Raw genomic sequence first — 10348 nt, 5'->3', positions numbered from 1 at the left:
ATAGCCAGTCTGACAGGTATGAGGTGATATCTCATTTTGGCTATGGCTCCCTTTGATTTGCGTTTGCCTAATAATTAATGATGATTATCTTTTTATGTGCCTGTTGGCCATCTGTATGTATTCTTGGGGGGAAATGTCTATTCAAAACTGTCTGCCCATTTTTAAATCTTTTTTAGCATTAAGTTGGGTAAATTCATTATATATTTTGGATATTAATCCCTTATCGGATGTATGATTTGCAAATATCTTCTCCCATTCAGTAGGTTGCCTTTTCATTTTGTTGGTGGTTTCCTTGGATGTAATTCCATTTGTTTGTTTTTTTGTTTCCCTTGCCTGAGGAGACTGGTCTGAAAAAATGTTGCTGAGATTGACATCAAAGAGCTTACTCCCTGTGTTTCTTTCTAGAAGTTTTATGGGTTTATGTAAGTCTTTAATTGATTTTCCATTTATTTTTGTATATAGTGTAAGATAGTGGTCCATTTTTTCCCAACACCATTTATTGTAGAAATTGTCTTTTTCTAATCGTATATTCTTGCTTCCTTTGTCATAAACTGAGCGTATATGCAAAGTTTTTTTTTCTGGGCTCACTATTCTATTCCATTAATCTATGTGTCTGTTTTTGTGCCAGCACCATACTGTTTTGATTACTATAGCTTTATTGTATAGTTTGAAGTCAGGGAGCATAACAGCTCCAGCTTCTTTCTTCCTTCTCAAGATTGTTTTGGCTATTCAGGGTCTTTTAAGGTTCCATACAAATTATAGGATTCTTTGTTCTACTTCTGTGAAAAATGCCATTGGTATTTTGATGGGGATTGCATTGAATCTGTAGATTGCTTTGGATAGTATGGATATTAATATTAATAATATCAATCCTTCTGATCTATAAGCACAGTATATCTTTCCATTTATTTGTATCATTTTTAATTTCTTTCATTAGTATCTTATCATTTTCAGAGTACAAGTCTTTCACCTCCTTGGTTATATTTATTCCTAGGTATTTTATTCTTTTTTTTCCTAAAGATTTTATTTATTTGACAAAGAGAGACACAGCGAGAGAGGGAACACAAGCAGGGGGAGTGGGAGAGAGAGAAGCAGGCCTCCCGCAGAGCAGGGAGCCCGATGCGGGGCTCGATCCCACAACCCTGGAACCACAACCCGAGCCGAAGGCAGACGCCCAACGACTGAGCCACCCAGGCGCCCCTAGGTATTTTATTCTTTTTCATGCAGTTGTAAAAGGGACTGTTATCTTAAATTCTCTTTCTGATAGCTCGTTATTAGTGTACAGAAATGCAGCCAACTTCTGTATGCTAATTTTGTGTCCTCTGATTTTACTGAAGTCATTTATTAGTTCTAGTAGTTTTTTGGTAGAGTCTTTAGGGTTTTCTATATACAGTATTATGTCATCTGCAAATAGTGAGTTTTACTTTTTCCTTTCCAATTTGGATGCCTTTTATTTCTTTTTCTTGCCTAATTGCTTTGGCTAGGATTTCCAATACTCTATCGAATACAAGTGGCAAGAGCAGGCAACCTTGTCTTGTTCCTGATCTTAGAGGAAAAGCTTTCAGATTTCCCCACTGAGTATGATGTTGGCTATGAATTTGTCATATACCTTCATTAGGTTGAGGTATATTCCTTCTATACTCATTTTATTCCATTTTTATCATAAATGGATGTTGAATTTTATCAAAAGCTTTTTCTGCAGCTATTGAGATAATCATATGATTTTGATCTTTCATTTTGTTAATTTGGTGTATCACATTGGTTGATTTACAGATACTGGACCATCCTTGCACGCCTGGAATAAATCCCATTTAATCATGGTGCATAATCCTGTTAATGTATTGTTGAGTTTTGTTTACTAGTGTTTTGTTGAGGATTTTTGCATCTATCTTCATCAGGGATATTGGCCTGTAATTTTCTTTTTGTGTGGTGTGTTTGCCTGACTCTGACATTTCTGATTCAAAAAAAAAAAACAAAAAAACTTCAGCAAACTAAAAATATAAATGAACTTCCTCAATCTAATCAAGGGCATCTCTGAAAAAACTACAGTTAGCATTATAACTAGTGGTAAAATACTGTGTGCTTTCAGCATAAGAAGAGGAATAGGTAAGGCTGCCTGCTCTCACTACTTCTATTCAGTACTGTACTTTACTGCATTGTTTACAGTTCAATCAGACAAAACATAAAAGAAATCCAGGGTAGAAGGGAAGAATTAAAACAGTCTTTATTCTCTAATGACATATTTATCTATGAAAATTCTTCAGTCTATAAAAAAGCTACTAGAATAAGTGGGTTTAGCAAGTTTGCACAATGTAAAATAAATATACAAATATCACTTGTATTTCAGTATCCTAGTTATAAATAATCAGAAATTGACATTAAATAAAAGTCATTACCAACAGCATCAGAAATAGAAAATACTTGCATAAACTTGACATAATATGTGCAAGATCTGTACTCTGAAAACTACAAAACATTCCTGAGAGAAATTAAAGAAGACATGAATAAATAAATGTACCATGTTCATGGAGTGGAAAATTCAATATTGTAAAGATGTCAAGTCTCCCCATATTGATATAGGGGTTTAATGCAATCCATATCGAAATCCAAGCAGGCTATTTTTGTAGAAATTAACAAATTGATCCTAAAAAGAGTTGTAAACCCACTAAGAGAAAAACATGCACTGAGGAAGGTATGGGTCCAATCCAAGAGAGCAATAAAGGTAATTCTAGGATGGAAGCTGGACAAAAGCCTGAGAAAATAGGCTAAAGGCACATGATGGAAGAAGAGAGGACCAAAGAAAGAGGGAAAGAGAGGCAACCAAAATTTTCAGAAAAAAAGAATAAGAGCCTGGTCTATTTAGAAGTCAGTGGGCTCCAAGAAAAACAGAGTGGGTTCCCACCCACAGATAAGATGAAAATAGAATAGGAAGATATCGGGGATTCAGTGAAGTTCCTTTCCAACAACACAAGTGACACAAGGGTTGTAGCATTTCAACTATGGAGAAAGCCATGTAACCATGGGACACCATTTGTGTGGCCTCAGGAGGTAGTACGAAGGGGATCTCCACTGCAGCTGTGGTGTAGGTGCATGCAGCAGGTGAAGTGGGCATTCCAAGGATTTTGTAGTCTACATGGTTGGAGGTTTTATTGGGGTGTGGGAAGCTGTTTTGGCTGAAGGGGGAGTGGCCAGCAGATGAATGGCTTGAGCAGAGTCCTGGCCTAGGAGGTACAAATCCTGACTCAGACATTTCCAGCCTTGTGATCTTGGTGAAGTTATTTAACCCTTTAGATTTGTTTCTGCTTCTGGAAAATGGGGGTAAAAGTGATCTCTACTTTGTAGGGTACTTTGAGAAATTAAAGGCTGTGATGTTTGTGGTCAGTGCAATAGCCAGAACATTTTACTACACTTGAGAAATGGTCATTTGTAAAAGGAATGTTGGGAGACAGTGACAGGCAGAGCCTGTGTTGGGGGGATTGTGAAGAAGGGGAGATGGAGGTTGGGGGCATTGGACTTGGAGGCCAAACAGCCAGTTTGGGGCGTGTGGCTCTTATCCTGTGGCTGCAGTGGTTTTAAAAAATGTTTATTGGGCAGCTACTATGTGCAAGGCACACTCATTTAATCCTGGTTGTATGCATGTGAAACCAAGTTTCTAAGAGGTTAAACAGTTTATCAAGGCCACAGTACTAAAGGCATTCAGGGAGCGGGGCATGGCACGATGAAAGGGGAGGTCTGGGTGTCTTAGCCGACAGTAGGAGCCCTGGAAGGGAGTGACTGTAGGTCAGGGGCTGGTTTGGGTTACAGGTGTGAGAAGTGAGAGTGAGGCTGATGACCTGGAGTGGGGGCTGGGAGTGAATGAAGGGGCTCAGGCCCAGATATGTGAGCCCACTGGTACACCTACCTGCAGGCCTGCTGTGCAGATCCACTGAAGGTCTGTGGGGCCTGATTGGATCCAGAATCTCAAGTGACTAGGGGAGAGTGGGAGGGTGGCAGGGGTGTCGAGGGTGGAAGCAGACATTGTCAGGAGCCTGATAAAATACACTTCAAATTGCATCGGAAATGCCTGCTGCCTGCACCAGGGTCAGTCCCTTGTTAGTCCAAGGCCTCTCGTAGGACTGATATTTAATGAGGGCCTATCGGCAAGCTCTATCACCTTGCCAAATGTTGAAATACCTCCACATCGGTGCTCTCAAGCCCAAGCCTCAACTCCAAACCCCTGCTCCCCATTGCCCTATCTCTGCCTTGGGGACCTCCTGCCCCTGCACAATCCACCAGAACAAGGGGAACGCTGACCTTTTTGCTCTCCTTAAACACGCAGCAGGTCCTCCCTTGGCCGGCTTTGTTCTTGTTTTAGTTCTGTCTGCACTGCCCAGCCCTTCTCCCTCACCTCCATCCGTCCTTCGCCTGGCTCCTCAGCGTTCCACTCAAATGTTCCCTTCCCTGACCCCTCTAAATCTGTGACCCCTAGCCTCCCATACACACCACCTCATCCCTTTCCTGGCTCTATTTTTCTCTGGTCTACCATATATATTTACTATCATAGTTAATGCCAGTCTCCCCTATTGGAACGTTGAAGACTTGACGACAAGCCTCTCTGTTCCCTGTAGTATCTCCTGCACTCAGAACAACACCTGCACATGCTAGACATTCAGTGAGGGTTTGATGAATGACTGCATGAACCAATGAATAGTGGATGTGCTGTGGTTCAGCAGCTCATCAGTGACCAGGGCCATGGGGCTTACTCCCAGAAGGCACAGCTCGGATGCCCTGAAACTCCTTGGGAGAAGATGGACAGGCAGACAAGGTCCTTGTCCTCCAGGAAAGGTCCCTAGTGGGACAAGGAAGAGGGAAGGGAGGAGACGTAGGCTCAGCAGTCTCACAAAGGCCCGGGACGCAGGGCCTGATGGCCATGTCTCCCCCAGGGAAGGCTTGCAGCAGGGGCTGTGCCCTGGCTTTCAGAGGTCCTGGCCAGTTTAGAGGTTGTGGTAGTTTTGAAACGAGAAGCAAAAGCAGTGTGGCCTCCGATGAGGCCCCAGTCAAAGCTGGAGTTCTGCTGGTGCTGCGGTAGCGGCCAGCCTCTGGATGCACAATGTCCAGCTGTTCAGTTGCTTTCTTTTTTCGGAGGCTGTTGGCTCACCCCGCTGGAATGGGGTGGCACTTCAGGACACGAAGCGTGGAGCTGGTGGCAGGTTTCTTGGAACTGGGGGCAGGGAGATCTAAATTAGGACCTTTATATCACACCAAATAAATAGAAGCTGAAGTAGAGGGCCGAAGGAATTAGGCAAAATGCCTTTATACATAACTTTTTGAAAAATGGAGGGGCGAAAAGTTAGAAAACAGAAAGGTGTTTATTCGCTCAAGTCCCAAGGTATTTGCCGAAAACAATGGCATCTCTGTCTGCCATGAATGCACATGTTAGAAAGAGCCAGCCTTTCTCTTTGAAGCGTCCCGCCACAGAAGCCTGGGTAGTAAACTCCAAGCGCTTTGTTGTGCAGGTTCTTGTGGAAGATTGAGGGCTGGCCCAGTTTCAAGCTGCCTCCTGCCTCCAGGGAGGTAAGTGGAGCCGCCCGTGGCCGGGGGTCATCCGCATGGTTGTTTCTCGTCTGGGATCCCTGAAGCACACCTGCTGTGGATTTACCAGTAGGCTCCTGGGGCGGGGCCTTGTTTCTCTTTGCAGAGGGGGACTCGCCGCAGGGCCAGGTGTGACGGGGAACAGTGGCCCTGGGAGGCGCTGAGAAGGGTAAGAGGCGACTCCACCACACACGGTGGCCTGTCTCTGGGCCCGCGTGCCCCAGGCACTGTGGCGAGCAGTCTTCTTCCCAGGACGGCAGTGGAAGGGGAGGAGCCCACGATGGGGCCCAGGACGGGCAGACAGAAGGCACCTTGGCAGTGAGAATGAGGACCTCACCAAACAGAGCAGCCAGAAGGAACTCGCTCAGCAGAAATCATCTCAAAGGGCTTATGTATTAAAATCCCCTAATCACCGTGTCAAATGTGAATTGAGAAAGGCATAAAGTGCCCCTTCAGCGCCATTAGACCAACTGTTTCTCCTACAGACAAAACTCCCGCCCCCCGCCCCCAGCTTCTCCAGGAGTGGAGGGCAGTAGGAAGCCTCAATACGGAGCATTTGCCAATTTCTACCGTGTAAATACTCCCAGCATTGAATAGAGTTAGGAAGGGATGCACGGAATCCCACTATACAGTATTTCCACCATACAGATTCTACATACATCAGTAATCCCAAAAGCATGAACTATAGCAATCAGGAAGGAATTACCTTTGCTTTTTATGTAACTGGTAAATTCACACATTCAATCTTCAATGGTTGTGCTGAACAGCCAGCCCACAAAATCCCTGAAAACTAACAATGGGTTCTTGCTACCTGGGCCAGTGGAAACCGAAGCCAGTGTCTCAGACCTCCCCCTAGGCCAAGGAAGATGGCAAAGCTGGTCCTTGCAGGGAGAATGGTCTTGCTTGCCAGTGCCAGGCAACTCCAAGACAATTTGCACTACCTTCCCAGCAAGGTGTGGTCTTTGGCTTTTTTCTCTCAATTCGGCAGCAGTTATAAGTTTGGCATCAGGCTCATATTCTCTACTACCTTCCTGAAGAACCGCTGGCTGGCTGTGGTCATAACTGGGAGGTGGCGGGAGCCCGCAACCCAAGTAGGGAGCACCTGTTCTTGGGGGCGGGGGTGTAGGTCAGCCCTAGGCCTCTGGTGGGAATTTAGTCTGTCATGGGGGCCATGTGTACAGATGTGTGATGAGCCTTTCTAGGAGCTTTGCCCAGAGACCATAGTAATCACTATGCCTCCTGGGCTCAGGTTTATTATTTTGCTGTTGTTTTTCTTGTGCTCTTGTTTAGTTTTATTGAAAATAACTACAGAAAAGTGCACACATTTTTAAATATACTGCTGCATGAATCTTCCAGATGATCTATTCAGGGAAGCGTCATTCAGCTGAAGAGACCCATTTCCAGAGCCCTGGTGGACAACCTCGTGCCCCTTCCCCATCAGCAGCCTCGCCTCAGAGGTAACCGTGACTCTGACCTCCGCTGCTTTGCTTTCTTGTTCTTGAAATTCACATATATGGAATTCTATTCTGGCTGCTTTTGCTCAGTATTCTGTTTGTGCGGGTCAGTGTTGCTGTGATAGTTCCTTCCTTTCATTTCTGAGATGTAATCCATCGTATAGATTACTGCAATTTGTTCATTTGGGGTTGTTTCTAGTTTGAGGCTATTAGGAACAAAGCTCATATAGAAATACTTGTACTATTGCGTGCATTTAAGTGTATGTGAGGGAGTGGGATTGTGTCAAAGGGTACCAGAGCGTTAGCTTTAGTAAATACTGTTATGGTGGGTGCACCAATTTACACTCCCAATGATAGTGTATGAGAGTTCCCGTCGCTCTTCACTAACACTCGGTAGTGTCAGTCCTCTTTATTTTACCCATCCTACAGGGATCTAGCAGTATCTCATTCCGGTCTTCACATTTCCCTGATGATGGGTATTGAATAAATTTGGCTATTAAAATGCTTATTAACTATCTGGATATTTGTGAAGTGGCCAAATTATTTGCTCATTTCTAAATATATTGTCTTTTTATTGATATGCAACACTTACATGTTCTGGGTCCTTTGTTGGATTTTTTTTCCCACTTCCTGGCTTGACTTCTCTCTCAAGGGTAATCTGATAATGAGTTAATTGTAGTGACATTCAATTTATCATATTTCTACCCTTATGGAGTTGTGTCCTAATAAATCTTTGCCTATTCCAAGGCCAGGAAGATTGTCTGTTTTCTTCAGAAGCTTTATTATTTTACTTTCCATACTTAGGACCATGATCCATTTGGAGTTCATGTTTACATATGGTGTGAGGTCAAGGTTCACTTTTTTCCATATGTACATCCAAAATTATTTTTGATTATTGATGGTTGTCTCGTTAGGGTTTTGCAGTTCCCAAGTGTTAATTCTTACATTTTTGCTAAATATTTTATCTTTTTTCCCCCTTTTCTTTCACTTTTCAGAGAGTGTGCACACGTGTGAGCAGGGGGAGGGGCCGTCAAAGGGAGAGGGAGAATCTTAAGCTCTCTCCACGCCCAGTGTGGAGCCTGTTGGGGGCTCGATCTCATGACCCTGAGATCATGACCTGAGCTGAAATCAAGAGTCAGACACTTAACCGACTGAGCCCCCCAGGTGCCCCCCTTTTCTTTCACTCTTGAAGAGGAAATAGGGAGAGACAGTCTAACCTGGAGGCAATGAGAAAGTGATTGAGCACAGTTCTCACCCGAAACCAGTAAGTCAGGATCACACACCATCTCCACTAGAATTAACCTTGCCTGGACCCCTCCCATACTCCAGTACAAATACCCCAAGTGAGCCAACCATAGAGCTCTGGTCCTCAACCTCAACTGACCAGAAAGGCTGCCTCAAGACTGCTCATCCAGGTAATCTGTGGTGAAACCCAGAGGTTAAATTATCCTTTGCTGTATCATCATGATGTCCACAGTCATTATTAGGGAGATTTCAGGAACAAAGCTGTATTTTTCAAATGACTGAGGTGAACTGATTTCTTCTGCTCTCTTGTCCACTTAATCACATTCCGCAGTCTGGGCTACACTGAGGAATTCTACTTCCTAATCTAACAAAGCCCTTCTTATATAGGACCACCAAACTCTCCCTGTGCAATTTCCAGGCCCTAATCTTTTTTTTTTTTTAAAGATTTTATTTATTTGAGAGACAATGACCTGAGCTGAAGGCAGACGCTTAACTGAATGAGCCACCCAGGTGCCCCTCTAGGCCCCAATCTTAGGAACAGTTACTAGCTTCCTTTTATCAAGGATTTATGTTAGGCACTATGCTAAATACTTTATGAGATTATTAATATTACTATTAATCTATATACCTACTTCTTCAAAGCCTTTCTTACCATCAGGAATCACACCATATATTGTCTATTTAGCTGGAAAACAAATTTCAGAGTCCTGGTTTCTTGTTCACTGCTGTATCAAAGCATCTAGCCCAGGGGCACCTGGGTGGCTCAGATGGTTGAGAGTCTGCCTTCGGCTCAGGTCATGATCCCAGGGTCCTGGGATCGAGCCCCATGTCTGGCTCCTGGCTTGGTGGGGAGCCTGATTCTCCCTCTCCTCTGCCTCTCCCCCTGCTCATGCTGTCTCAAATGAATAAATAAAATCTTTAAAAAAAAATCTAGCCCAGTGCCCAGCACATAGTATGTACTCAATACACATTCATTTTCACTGGTTTCCAGGCCTTGCCCATCCCTTCCTTCCCAGGAAAGCACTTAAGGTATATGGTCACATGAAGGCAGACAGCCCCTCTCAGATCCTTGGCAGAGTGAAGAGGAGAAAATAAAAAAGGGATTAGACATGGCTGATGATCAACTGTTTTTACAACTGTTCTTTTAATATAGTTTGATTAAAGTTTAGAACACCTAAATGTACTTCCTATTTCTTTCACGAAGGACCCTACTGGAGATGTTTTTGTCCTTGTTCTGACAGACTTTACTGTCTGCTTATCAGTCTCATCACTACGTACCTCTTGTGGCAGGAGGACTGTCCACCTTTGCTCCTGTCTCTTCTGCCAGTGTCTTTTAATCCGTGTCTTCAGCGAGGGTCAACTGATTTAAATAGTTTTGTTGCTTCAATGCCGTGGTGTCAACACTTTGCGCACCTGCCTCCACTATACAGTCTTAGAAATTACCTTAAAAATATAGTAACATTTTGCATTGCTAGGGCACCACTTCAATTTTCTATTCGATTTCCCATTATTTATAGCATAGATTAAGCTGCTCTGCAGAGAAAACAATTAAACTCTTAGGAATAGTCATCGTTTTAAGTTATATGTTATTTTGAATTAAATGCTATCAGATTAAAAACATATACTGATAATACTCACTTTCTTCAATCATCTCTTAGTGCTCACCAGAAGATTCTCCAAAAGAGAAACCCTACTGCTTGGCCTCAGTTGTCCATGAATCCACAAGTGCCTCAAAGGAAAATGGATACTGAGGAATGTAATTTGATTACCTTCAACATTCTTATATGTGTTCACATGAAATATCTTACATTAGCTAAAGCAGTAAACTATCATCTGTGTATAAACTTTCTATTCACAAATTAAATAGCCAATCATGTGAACTTGAGTTTAGCAACCTTTATTTAGGCACAGAGGCATGTTTTGATCCAGGCTCTAAAATTTTCTAAGATCCTTGGTTAGACTCTTTGGATGTATCATGGCTCTTCTTTTCCAAATGAAGATAATATATGTGTCTTGAATTTTCTAGTAGTATTCTTTTTAAAAAATACTTGAGAAAAATTGACAAGCATGACAGTAAA

General features: G+C 43.0%; 1 long non-coding RNA gene across 1 annotated transcript; it reads left to right on the top strand.

Moving 5' to 3' along the window:
- The first annotated feature begins 321 nt into the window (after window positions 1–321).
- LOC113918144 lies at window positions 322–9999 on the top strand. The gene is made up of 4 exons (XR_003518453.1): window positions 322–422; window positions 5496–5553; window positions 6928–7028; window positions 9929–9999. It is a non-coding gene; the product is annotated as an uncharacterized LOC113918144 (long non-coding RNA).
- The last annotated feature ends 349 nt before the right edge of the window (window positions 10000–10348 follow it).

Source organism: Zalophus californianus, chromosome 1 (assembly GCF_009762305.2).
Source record: "Zalophus californianus isolate mZalCal1 chromosome 1, mZalCal1.pri.v2, whole genome shotgun sequence".
Taxonomy (NCBI): Eukaryota; Metazoa; Chordata; class Mammalia; order Carnivora; family Otariidae; genus Zalophus; species Zalophus californianus.
The sequence above is the reverse complement of the archived record's forward strand: the minus strand, read 5'-3'. Positions and strand labels throughout refer to the sequence as shown.